This window comes from Pinus tabuliformis, chromosome 1_2, assembly GCF_031772625.1.
Source record: "Pinus tabuliformis cultivar Carrire ecotype Pingquan chromosome 1_2, CPIR1, whole genome shotgun sequence".
Taxonomy (NCBI): Eukaryota; Viridiplantae; Streptophyta; class Pinopsida; order Pinales; family Pinaceae; genus Pinus; species Pinus tabuliformis.
In genome coordinates this window covers 772,309,608-772,323,527 of record NC_142298.1, presented here as the reverse complement: position 1 = coordinate 772,323,527, position 13,920 = coordinate 772,309,608, and the positions used below count along the sequence as shown (strand labels likewise).

The 13,920-nt window shown below is 38.1% G+C and overlaps 1 pseudogene; it reads right to left on the bottom strand.

Moving 5' to 3' along the window:
• Positions 1-13,920, bottom strand: part of LOC149208131 (G-type lectin S-receptor-like serine/threonine-protein kinase SD2-5) — a 90,693-nt pseudogene that overhangs the window by 11,761 nt on the left and 65,012 nt on the right.

The window sequence follows — 13,920 nt, the reverse complement described above, 5'->3', positions numbered from 1 at the left end:
TTTAATGATAAATGTCAATAAGATTCATATGTATTTTTTTTTAATATTTGAATAATGAGATAGTAAGGTAAGTGTTAGGTCCCTATACTACTAGTGTAACCCCTTATTGTTATTAGTACAACTCCCTTATTATATTTTTGTGCCCATGTAGTCCCCATATTGTTATTATTGTGCCCTTACATTATTATGTCAGCTCTAATTGTATTGTGACCCCTTAGACTCCTATATATAGAAAGGAGGTCTTGTCATTTGGATCATCCAAGAATTGTTCATTTGTGTAATGTAAAGGAGCTTTCCCCTCGAAGAGGCTGAATTCTAAGGTGTTGATCTTTATTTTATATCTCTTTGTGAGTTGGTTTAATAACATTTGGTATGAGAGCTTTGGATTCTAGGGTTTCGCTGCACCAAATTAGTCATCGTGGAAGTTTTACTATAACATGTTTTCTATGAAGTTTCAGAAACTAAAAAAAAAAACCATTTGAGAAGAAAGCAATCTAAACCTCGGGTCCAAATTTCATATCTTGTCTTGCTATATTTTCGGATATATGATCTGAGGAAGTTAGTTTTTTTGCAGACTCCCGAATTACATATTAAACAGGTGACCTTGGGAAAATCGTCTTAACTTTCTCTCTAAGCATCAGATTGAAATTTCGTAAGAATTTATAGAAAGAGGATGGAATGTAGTCTCCTGTGTATATTTTTCAGATCCAAAGGTCAAAACAGTGACATGTGGCACTTCATACAAGTTCGCTCTTCTGAAAAGGTATATAATTAGGTCATCTTGGGAGATTGTGCATAACTCTTTCTTGGAGAATCAAATTTCAATCAGACTGGTGGCATGGGAAAGAGGACACAGAGGGCTACTGCAAGTTCTGATTTTAGAACTGGAAGATTCAAAATCACAAAGTTACAGTCGTTTCAAGATCGAGCTCCTAAAATCAAGAAAAGGCGATATGAGGAAGTTTGATGGCAAGGATCCAGTAAATTGGATACTATAGATGGAGAAATATTTTGATATTCATGGTGTACCACTATTACAAAAGGTATGTATTGCATCTTCATATTTAGAACCAGATCAATTTTTATGGTATAAAGGGCTTTGTTCTCGTAAACCACTTGTTACGTGGTCAATTTTCATGGAGGAAATGATAGCACATTATGAGGATACAAGGAGAAACACCTTCTTTAGCCAATTGATAAATCTCAAACAAAAGTGTTCAATGGCAGAGCACATTGAGGACTTTCAAAAATTGAATATAAGGGTAAATGATATTCTAGAGAAGCAAAGGATTGATGTCTTCATAGGTACTTTAAAGGATAACATTCAACACGAGGTTCTTCTTTGGGAACCTGATTCATTGGAGAAGGCATTCAGGTGGGCAAGAAAAATTGAAATGCGAAATTATGGAAACAAGGAATCCCACCACTCACAACTATAATTATGGAAGTGTTTTTTCTCCTACCCTTCCACAACCTACAAGGTTTATGCCACAACAATTGGAAGAAAAAAGAGGAAAAGGGCTTTGTTACAATTGTGATAGCAAATGCACTAAAGGTCATAAGTGTGCTGAGAAGAAATTATTTTACATAGATTATGAAGAGGAGGAAGAAAAGGATCAAGAAACATCAAAAGAAGAGGATATACACCAAGAACCAACCCCAGAGAAAGAAGAAATGAATTTGACCATATCTTGTAAGGAATTGGAAAGAATTACCACTCCTCAAACTATCAAGATAGAAGGACATATCAAGAAGAAAAATGTTCAAGAACTGAAAGATCACATCGAGCATCAAGAAATGAATCTGACCATATCTTGTAATGCATTGGAAGAAATTACTACTCAAACTCTCAAGATAGAAGGACATATCAAGAAGAAAAAGTTTCAAGTAGTGAAAGATCAAATCAAGCATCAACAAAAAGTTCTCCAACTTTTAAAGGATAATGCCACTTTGGTGCAGAATCGAATGAAAGAAGAGGTTGATCAACATCACAGTGAAAGAAGTTTTGATGTAGGCGATTGGGTATTTTTACGGCTACATCTCAAGCAAGATATTGATGAGAAGGAAATGTTGGCAATACTACATGCACTTAAGAAATGGTGACCTTACCTAATGGGAAGACACTTCAAGGTAAAATTGGATTATGATAGTTTGAAATACCTTTTAGAACAAAGATGATCTTTAGAAGAAAAGAAAAAATGGGTCACAAATATGTTGGGTTATGATTTTGAAATCATCTACAAAAAAGGGAAGCAAAATGTTGTTGCAGATGCACTCTCAAGAAAGGATGAGGATGTGGAAGCATTCTTTTGTGTTGTTTCTATTATCCAACCAGATTGGATAAACAAAGCAAGGGATGAATGGAAGAAGGATGAAGAGGAGTCGCAACTCATTCAAAAGGTGTAGAAGATCCAAGTTCAAACAATATTGCCAGAACTTGACGAGGAAGGAAAAATCATATTGGAACCTGGAGCAGTCACATAAACAAGAACCCAACAGTTACGAAATCGATCAATTTCAGAGTATCTCATCAAGTGGAAGAACTTACTCGCTAAATATTCCACGTGGGAGGACAAGAATTTTATACAGAAGCAGCAAGAACTACTCAAGCATTGAGGACAACACTTTTTGAAGGAGAGGGGCATGTTAGGTCTCTATACTACTAGTGTAACCCCTTATTGTTATTAGTACAACCCCCTTATTATATTTTTGTGCCCATGTAGTCCCCATATTATTATTATTGTGCCCCATAGAAGCCCATTATTGTTATTATTGTGCCCTTACATTATTATTGTTATCTCGGCTCTAATTGTATTATGACCCCTTAGACTCATATATATAGAAAGGATGTCTTGTCATTTGGATCATCTAAGAATTATTCATTTGTGTAATGTAAAGGAGGTTGCCCCCTTGAAGAGGCTGAATTCTAAGGCGTTGATCTTTATTTTCTATCTTTTCGTAAGCTAGTTTCATAACCGTAAGATATTTCATTAGTATTAGAGTTGGATGTGGGGTACATAATAATGTTTTTTAATTAACCAAGTATTTTAATAAAAAGAAAAATATGTCAAGAGGAGGGGCAATTTTAACTAGTTGTATTGATTTCGTTCGGCATTTGGCTAGATATGTGCTAGCAAATGCTCAGTTTAAATACCACTATGTTTGATGTATTATTTTATGTCAATGAGTTTATTGGGATGTCATCCATGAATGTGGGGAAGCATCCTTTAGGTTTCCTACCTGGTTTTTCCTTGAAAAAAGAAAAGGATAACATGTCCTTAGTATTAATAATAAACCAAGATCTTAACATGTGAGGATCTCTAAATAAGAAATAATATCTACCACAAATCTCATAATAGGTCAAACAAGAGACAATAAAATGTCAAACAATTTCAAGGTTCCTATTCAATAACTTTCATATACATTAGTCATAATTTATTGATGATCAATATCCATTCTTAATTTGCAACAACAAACCCTAGATTGCACACAATGAAACTAAATGTTGTGAAAGTCGCTCAAGACCATTCAGGGTTTGTTGTCATCATATTGAACTTGAGGGAACTAAGCTTGCAGCAAAAGAAGACCATTACAATAAATGCCAAGTGAGAGAGGCCCTTGAGAATATTAAACACCCTAATAATCTTTATAGAGATAGAGGGTTGTAGATAAGGGTTACTTGGATTCCCTTAATCCACCAACAAAGAGATCAACTTTAGTAAAGCCAACATGAAAAAAGAATTAGGATATCAAGGATTTTGTTCCTAGACTAAATTAGTCATTCACATTAGTCATTTTTAGTTGTATTACTTATTAGCTAGTCATATATTTTAACTCGAGACTAAATTAGTCATTTATGTTAGTCATTTTTAGTGGGGTCGCTTAAGATTTCTCATTTTTGGTAGTATTTCACTTAGAAAAGTTTTAGTCTCCTAGTCACTAATTTCCCATTTTCTACTAGTGAAATGACATTGACATTGTTGATGTTGAGGTATATGTTGTATGAATCCTTTATATTCTATTTTAGTTTATATTTCATACTACTATAGTTTATTCTACTTATAGTCTACTGTAGGATCAAAGTAACCAATTTTTTTATCTTTTTATTAAACTTATTATAACAAGAGCTAGGTGGTGGCAATGTGCAAAAACGAAAAAATAATGACATTGTTAACCAATTTTTTTTTTTAAACTTATTATAACAAGATTTAGGTGGTGGCAATGTGAAAAAAGAAAAGAAAAAACAATGACATTGCCACCACATGGCTCTTGTTTATTATATGTTGTCTTTTTCTTTCCATTGTTTTCACAAGTTATCGATAGTTTGAGATTTTTAGCGTGTAACGTGTAGAAATTTTGAATAATATAACACTTATTCACAGAGATTATCCTGATTATACACTATTTGCAGAATGCATGCATAATACATAACCTCCTCTACCATTGATCATCAATTTGCGGAATTAAAAACAATCGCATGCGCACATTGAAACATCAATCACACATATCAACATAGTATGTAATGGGGAAAGCATACAGCTGAAAACCCCCAACTATCTGTATATTATAATGATAGAGAACATGTAACAATACATAGTACAATACACCTCACAAGTACTCAGTACTATCTCCTCATGCTACACACGAACTAGCTCAGATATGAACAAGTCACGGGTTCAAATCTCCTCCACTATTTGCCTGCCTCTACTACGCAATCCAAGTTGAGAATATATCAGATCCAAGTTCGAATTCCCTTGGCTTGTACTACGCAATCCTCATTGGCAATCTCAATCAATGATTGTGCAAATCTCATGCACAGCTATAGTCACAACTGATAGTAGTCTCACCCTTTCACCCACCTCTAACACTTGTCTCCACTAAACTGTCCATGCACAGAGTTAACTGATGTATTCTTTAGTTGATTTATGAGTTAATAATTAGTGAATTAATTAATAATTAATTCACATCACTCATCACTAGTGTATTTGGCAGTTAGACTAAATACAACTAGTTCAACTAAGTCAAACTGAACACAACTCCATCAACTCCTCAATCAACTCCACCAAATTCAATCACTTGAGTTCTAACTGAAGTCCATCATGCAATAGTTCAACTAACCCATAGGAAAAGCATATTTCCTTTTGGCAGTTGCATGTGCCACATCCATAGCTCGAACTGAAGTGCTGCAAGAGGATAAGATAATGTTTATATTCCAAATATTATTAAGAGCTAATAATATTCAACTGTTCTGTTTTTAGACTGGCAGTCTAAAAATAGACTCTGCCCATATGTCTAAAAATAGAAGTCCATCTATTTTTACCAACATGACCAATCATCCATAAATAGCATCCTGCAACTCATAGACCATGATCCACATGTCTAAAAATAGACATAGTCTAAAAATAGACTTTGCGCCAAAAATAGCCTGCGGGCCCACTTAGTGAAGGCAACTTCTTTTCACTAAGCTCCATCATCTTGTTGCATTTTTAACACTCCCTCTCAACAAGATATGGATTATCTGCAACCCCTATCCTGCTTCTGTGGTATTCGAATTTGATCCTGGTGAGCGCCTTCGTCAAGATATCAGCATCCTGATCCTCCATGGGAATGTATGAAAGTAACATGATTCTCCACTGCACACAATCTCTGATATGATGGTACCTGATGTCGATGTGCTTGGATCTATCATGAAATACTGGATTAGCCGAGAGTTTAATGCAACTCTGGTTATCACAATGAATCACAGTAGGCTCCAAGTGTGATTCGAACAACCCAACTAGGATCTTCCTCATCCATATAGCCTCGCATGCAGCCAAAATTGCTACCATATACTCGGCCTCTGCTGAACTGAGTGCCACGGATCTCTGCTTCCTGCTGTACCAAGAAATTGTTGTCGACCCGATACTGAAGATCCCTCCAGATGTGCTCTTTATGTCCGTTGGGCTCCCTACCCAATCTGCATCCGTGAAGCCACATAGCTTCACCTCATCCTCCTGTCTGTACCACAATCCATATCCCGATGTGCCTCTGAGATAACGCAAAACATGCTTGCCTGCCTTCCAGAAGAGCTTGGTTGGCTTAACCATAGCTTGTGAAAGCTGGTTAACAACATATCATATAATGGGTCGTGTATTGACCAGATACATAAGCGACCCCACCAACTGTCGATAAACAGTGGCATCCACTACCTCCGCTGAAGTAGCATCCTCCTTCCTCCAACCTCCAAGAAAAGGAGTATCAATAGGCTTGCAACCATGCATGTTGAACTTCTCTAGTATCTCCCGAGCATACTTACCGTGAGAAACAAATAGTCCATCACTGTGCTGCCAAATTTCCAATCCTAGGAAATAATGAAGGAGGCCCAAGTCCTTCATCTCAAACTCTCTAGCAAGATCCTCCTTGCATGAAAGTATCAACAGCTCATCTCTTGTCAAAATCAAATCATCTACATAAAGTACAATGATCAACAACTTACCCTCCACCACAATCTGGTATAGGTTAGGATCCGCCTCACTCTTGGAGAATCCAAGTCCGGTGAAATAACTGTCTATCCGTGTGTACCAAGCACGACTCCCGTCAGCTGCCTGCTTCACTTTGTAGATCCATCTCGAACCCACCACTGATTTCCCCTTCGGTCTTGGGACAATCTCCCATGCACTGTTTCTGATAATCGAATCATACTCTTCCACCATGGCATCTACCCATGCGGGATCCTCCATAGCTTCCTCGAAAGAGGATGGCTCAATCACGACACATTTGCTCACAAGAGCCATGTATCCAGTGTACCGATCAGGTGACTGTCTCTATCTGTGCTATGTTGTAGGTGGTCCTACAACCTTCTCTGCATCTTGAGCCAGTCGCTCAGCTTCTGTAGTGCACTTTCGCCCTCTGATGGTTGGCGCTGCATGAGTGGTCTCTTCCACTCCATGAACTTCATCTTGTGGCTGATCCACATCCTGAAGCTCATCCTTAGGAACTAATAGCTCCTCATCTGCATGCAAGTGTGGCTCCCTCTCAAGAAAACACTTCATGGCTTTCTCCTCCTGAAATTTGATATCCCGTTGCACAACAGTCTTGCGACTGTCTAGAAAATACACACAATAGTTGTGGGGCGTATCAGTGTACCCCACAAATATCCCAACCTCTGTGGTCGGCTCCAACTTCTTCCTGGCATCCTTCGTCACATGCATGTAAACAGGAGAACCAAAAATCCTCAAATGGGAAATATCAGGCCTCTTACCAGAATAAGCCTCCTCGGGTGTACTCATGCCAAGTATCTTGTGAGGACAACGGTTCTGCACATATACTGCAGTATTGCATGCCTCCACCCACAAGTGAAGGGGTAGGCCCTGATCATGCAACATCGCTCGTGTAGCACCCATGATCGTTCTGTTCTTCCCCTCAGCAACCCCGTTCTGCTGTGGGTTATGGAGAGCTATGAGCTCTCTTCGAATCCCTTCTGCGCTGCAGAAGTCCTTGAACTCGCCAGAGATGAATTCACCACCATTGTCGCTCCTAAGAGCCTTCACCTTCTTCCCCGATTCCTTCTTGACCAGTGCTTTAAACTCACAGAACTTTGAGTATGTCTCGCTCTTCTTCTGCATGAAGAAGATCCAACACTTTCGAGAGAAATCATCAACAAAGATCACATAGTACTTGTGCTTTGCTGTCGAAGCTACTGAGAAAGGTCCACACACGTCTATGTGAATTCTCTCAAGGATCGTCATGGTGCGACTATCCTTCTCATGAAAGGTGGCTTTCACAAATTTTCCCAAAGTACACCCCTTGCATTGATCTGACTGCGCAAGAGTGCCTTTAGGAAGCCCAGTAGAAATATGCTGCAATATTTTCAAGGCTCCATGGTGAAGGTGGCCTAATCTCCGGTGCCACAGCTCGCCATCATCCCAGCTCACCAATCCTTCTACCTTGCATGCCATTGCTGCACAACCATCTACATGCAATTGACAAAGGTTCTTGACTCGAACCCATATCTTCCGGGTTTCTCCAGTTGTCTTACTGCACAGGAAAGCCTTTCCCTTGTTGAAGACAACATCATATCCCTTGTCTTCTAACATCGCCACAGAGATAAGATTCTTCTTCAATCCTGGAACATGCATCACTTCCTTCAATACGAAGGGTTTACCAGACTCACTCTCAAAGGAAATGGTATCAATACCGGTCGCACTATATCTATCATCATCGCCCATCTCGATGTGCACTCCAAGATCTTTCTCATCCAGATCAGAAAACAAATCTCAATCTCCTGTCATGTGAAAAGACACACCACTATCCAAGAACCATACCGATCCCATCACACTTGATACCAAGCATGCGATCAGTGAAAAATCCAGCTCAAACTGCGAGGCTAAGGCCTCTCCCGCTGCAGATCCAGCAGCTTGCTTATTTTTCTTCTTCTGTGGACAATTTGTGGCATAATGTCCATGCTGGTGACAGTGAAAGCACTTCACCTTGGACATGTCCTGCTTCTTGCCTTTCGCACTGGAATGAGAAGCTTTCTTGTTCTTCCCCTTGTTTGCTTTGGCAGCCAAAGAACAATTTTCTTCATCAAATGCCTTTGATGAAGATCCGTCCCTGGTATTCCGCCTGATCTCCTCTTGCACAAGATCAGACCAAAGTCTCTCCCATCTTGGAAATTTCTCCCGACCATTGACAGAGTCCTGATAAGAATGCCAACTCTTCGGAAGACCAAGGAGAGCCAAGCTCATCAAGTCCTCATCATCGACAGTCACCCCAACACTTCCCAGCTCATCCCAGCATTGGGTGAACTTTGTGAGATACTTGGGCATACTGTCTCCTTTCTCACACTTAATGTTTCTGAGTTTATCCTTGAGCGCCAACTTCCTCTGGTCGCTCTTGCTTTGGAATAAATCTGTCAACGCTTTCCACATCAAGAATGGAGAAGCCTTTCCATGCAGGCTAGATACAATGTGATCCTTCACGCCCTCCAACAGAATCCTTCGACACTTTGCTGTCTTCTTTTGCCAAGCCTCAACTTGAGCAGCATCAGTAGGTTTTGGGACCTCAGTGTCTATGAACTCCTTCAACCCATTTTCATCTAACACTGCCTCCATCATGTCTTTCCATGCAATATAATTTGAGCTGCCTTCAAGGGCATACTCCAATCGCAATCCGTTGAAAGACATTTCAACTTCGACACCAAGAAAACACTACTGCAAATTCGAATTCCACCAGCTCAAAACTCAACCGCTTCTGATCTAAAATTTGTGAGAACAAAGTATTTCTCGTACAGAGATTGACTGTATGGGCATTTACCGGATATCTCACCTTCCAAAAGAAGGATGAATCCAGAGGCTACCTGGCCTGATTACAGACTCTGCCTGAAGAAATAAAATGTAATCACTTTATGAATAATAGATCTGATGATCAACTTCGCTTTGATACCATGTAGAAATTTTGAATAATATAACACTTATTCACAGAGATTATCCTGATTATACACTATTTGCAGAATGCATGCATAATACATAACCTCCTCTACCATTGATCATCAATTTGTGGAATTAAAAACAATCGCATGCACACATTGAAACATCAATCACACATATCAACACAGTATGTAATGGGGAAAGAATACAGCTGAAAACCCCCAACTATCTGTATATTATAATGATAGAGAACATGTAACAATACATAGTACAATACTCCTCACAAGTACTCAGTACTATCTCCTCATGCTACACACAAACTAGCTCAGATCTAAACAAGTCATGGGTTCAAATCTTCTCCACTGTTTGCCTGCCTCTACTACGCAATCCAAGTTGAGAATAGATCAGATCCAAGTTCGAATTCCCTTGGCTTGTACTGCGCAATCCTCATTGGCAATCTCAATCAATGATTGTGCAAATCTCATGCACAGCTATAGTCACAACTGATAGTAATCTCACCCTTTCACCCACCTCTAACACTTGTCTCCACTGAACTGTCCATGCACTGAGTTAACTGATGTATTCTTTAGTTGATTTATGAGTTAATAATTAGTGAATTAATTAATAATTAATTCACATCACTCATCACTAGTGTATTTGGAAGTTAGAATAAATACAACTAGTTCAACTAAGTCAAACTGAACACAACTCCATCAACTCCTCAATCAACTCCACCAAACTCAATCACTTGACTTCTAACTGAAGTCCATCATGCAATAGCTCAACTAACCCATAGGAAAAGCGTATTTCCTTCTCGCAGTTGCATGTGCCACATCCGTAGCTCGAACTGAAGTGCTGCAAGAGGATAAGATAATGTTTATATTCCAAATATTATTAAGAGCTAATAATATTTGACTATTCTATTTTTAAACTGGCAGTCTACAAATAGACTCCGCCCATATGTCTAAAAATAGAGGTCCATCTATTTTTACCAACATGACCAATCATCCATAAATAGCATCCTGCAACTCATAGACCATGATCCATATGTGGAAATTGATCATATTGTAATACTAACATTTCATATAATATAATTTGTATCGTTGAAATTATTTATAGTTGTAGTTGATATTATTTAGTATTTTAATTAACATATGTAACTTTGCATTTTCATATTAGATGAACATGCACATTGTATGACATTTTTTTAATTTAGTCGTAAAATCATACTAATTAATTTATGTTGATTAATAATGAATACATAAAATCAAGCCCCAAGAGTTAGCTCAGTTGATCAAAATCATTGCCTCGCCATCAGGAGGTCACAGGTTCCATTCTCCCTGAAGCCCTTGGGGTTAGGCCTTGCTAGTGGGCCACGGGGCTAGATTCCCTTCGAGGTTGATCAGCCCAAATTTTTCCATGGACGTAGCGCCACCCGTTGACCAGGGTGTCTGTGAACCACAACAACAACAAAAAAAGAAAAAAGAAAAAATAAAAATGAATACATAAAATCAATCAAAAATTAGTAGTTTATATTGATTAATGACGAACACAAATAAAATGAATGATTTTTTTTTAATTTAGTCGCAAAATCATACTAATTAATTTATGTTGATTAATAATGAATACATAAAATCAATAAAAAATTACTAAATTAGTAGTTTATATTGCTTAATGATGAACACAAATAAAATCAATATACAACGAATCAATATACAATGTTATTTATAATAATTATTAATGAAAGTAAATAAAATGAATATAAATTACTAAATTAGTCATTTATATAATGAATATGAAACTACCAAAAAGAGATAAATGACTACTGTAAATGATAAATTTGTAATTACAAATGATGACTAAATTTTGCATATATAGATTATTAGTAGCTAGTTTAAAGTATCTTATAAAACGATTGAAAATTAGTCATATTTATTTAGTCATTAATTGGTTTGAAACAATGACTAAAATTTTCATGTATATGACTATTAGTAGCTAATTTACAGTATCTTATAACACGACCAACATTTTGGTCATATTTTTTGGTCATTGATTGGTTTTTTTGGGTGATCATGATCATGTAGTACTATATTTTGTTGTGTATTTGGTCATTAATTGTGACAATTAATGACTAAATCAATGACTAAATTAATGACCAAATTTATGACTAAATATACTACTAAAGGATAAAACTGAGATAACCAATTAATGACTAAGTTAAATACGACTAAAAGTTGGTCACGTTATAAGATACTGTAAATTAGTCACTATTGGTCACCCACAGAAAAATGGTCATTTATATGCAAATTTTAATCGTTTTGTAAGTAACTTATTAGCCATTTTGTACTAATGTTATTCCTATCTCTGATCTGAATTTGAAACTACTTGAAATTTGTTTGCAAGGTATTCAATTCAGAATTAAACATGTTTAAAAGATTTCCATGTCTTGCAGAAAGAAAACACATGAAATTTTCAGCTGTTCATAACCCATTTAAGCATAGCAGAGTTATTTCCTTTTACTGTTTAACTCATTAAAACGAATTTTTTCTGCAAAATAAATCAACCGCAAATGCAAATGAAGTTGATAAAGCAGTTCACCCCCTCCAGGGCTACGTCTGTTGGGTCCAAAGCTCCCAACCTGGCTTGTCCTTGTTTTTATTAAATGCTCAAATTGAAAATACAGCTGAATAGAAGCATATACAGGAGAAATAGATGGTAAAAATAGATTCAGAACACTTGAATCCTTCAGGATTGACTATTGGATCACCTCCAATGGATACCTGCGACCCTATACAGTCTTCACAAAACTGGGCCCTGGTGGCTCCTAGAACTTTCACGGCACCAAAACCTCTGCAAATGACCTCAGATGGCTGTAAGACTTACCCCAATGGCTTCAGAAGGTCGAAAATACCCAAAATAAAAAAAAATTTCGTCCAAAACGGACTTTCCTAGCCAAAGTTATGGCCATTTACTCCCAACTGCCAGCTGCCCCTACAAAAACTCCAGCTAACTTTAGTTAACTCCAGTTAGCTCCGCCAATTATGGCGGGTCCGCCAAATTTGGCGCTCCTGCCAAAATTCCGCCAACTTAACTGTAGTTACATTTAATATTTGGGTGGTTTCCTTGGATTTCGTGCTGGCAGTTTGGCTGGCGGTTGGGTTGGGCCCACGGTTCTCGGTCACGGTCATATGAGAGGGGGGCTGGCCCCCTTTGGTTTCCGCCCCATGCAACTGTAACATTCAAATACTGTGTATTCCGCCCTTTAGTCAACATATGACCATGTGGTCCAATGGTAGAGCGTTTGGCTAATATACCATAGGTCAGGGGTTCAATTCCCCATCCGACCAGAAATTTTTGAATACATCTGCCCAACCATCTTGTTGACATCATCTGGGGGCCACGTGGTGGCCTCCGAGCCTGCCACGTGGCAGCTTCTGATTGGCTGTGTAAAGGGAATGTTCCCTAGAATATTCCAAGGAATATTCTATGGAATATTCCTTTTTTAATTTTATTTTTTTTTGAAAAATTAAAATTTCTAATGTTATGGGCAAATTCTTCTTTTTGCCATAACTTCCTCATACGGCGACCGTTTTTCGAACCATTTGCGGTGCCAGAATCGGGAAGACGAGCAATTTCTAGTCGTTCAAATTTGAACTAGTTCTGAGCACTTTAAATTTTGAGCATTTTACGACACTTAGGACATGAGCACCTGATCACGCCTCCCCATTGGGAAGCTTTTGGACCCCAAAAGCCTTCAACTACCTGTTAAAGAGGTGAGGGTACAACTCCCTCACTCTGTCCACCTCCATCCACTTTGCCTTGTTCGGTTTTCTGCCTTTGAAACCAACCTGAACATAATCTACACTGCCCCTCCTTGAAGTGCGTGTCCTTCTGTCAAGGATTGTATCTTCTTTCAGCTCATCTAAGAATTCTGGCGAGAAATCTTCTATAGATGGCAGCTGAACAGCATTGTCATGATCAGCAATCAAAGGAGGTTCATACAAACGTAAGTTGTCCACATTGACAACAGAATACATTTGCATGTAGGAAGGCAAATCTAATTGAAAAGCATTATTTCCAACCTTCTTGAGGATTTTGAATGGACCATAACGAATAGGCTTCAGCTTTTTACCTTCTCCTTGCATCCTTTCCTTACTAATGTACAGCCATACCTCATCCCCTTCTTGAAACTTGTGATCGACTCTGTGCTTGTCGTGTCTTTCCTTGTACTTGCCTTGACTCTTCTCAAGCTGTTCTTAAATTTGCTGATGTATTTGCTGAATTCTTTCAATGAATGAACGAGCTTTGTCAATGTCACTATGTCCCTCAATGGCAACATCTTTCTCAAGAATGAAATCAAGAGGTGATTTTGGCAAGTAACCAAAACAAGCTTCAAACGGTGAGGTGTTTGTGGAAGAGTGCTTGGCACAATTGTAAGCATGCTGTATGTAGTGCAAATGTTCATCCCAAAGCTTGGGATGCTTGCTGCAATAACCTCTCAAGAGGTGCACAA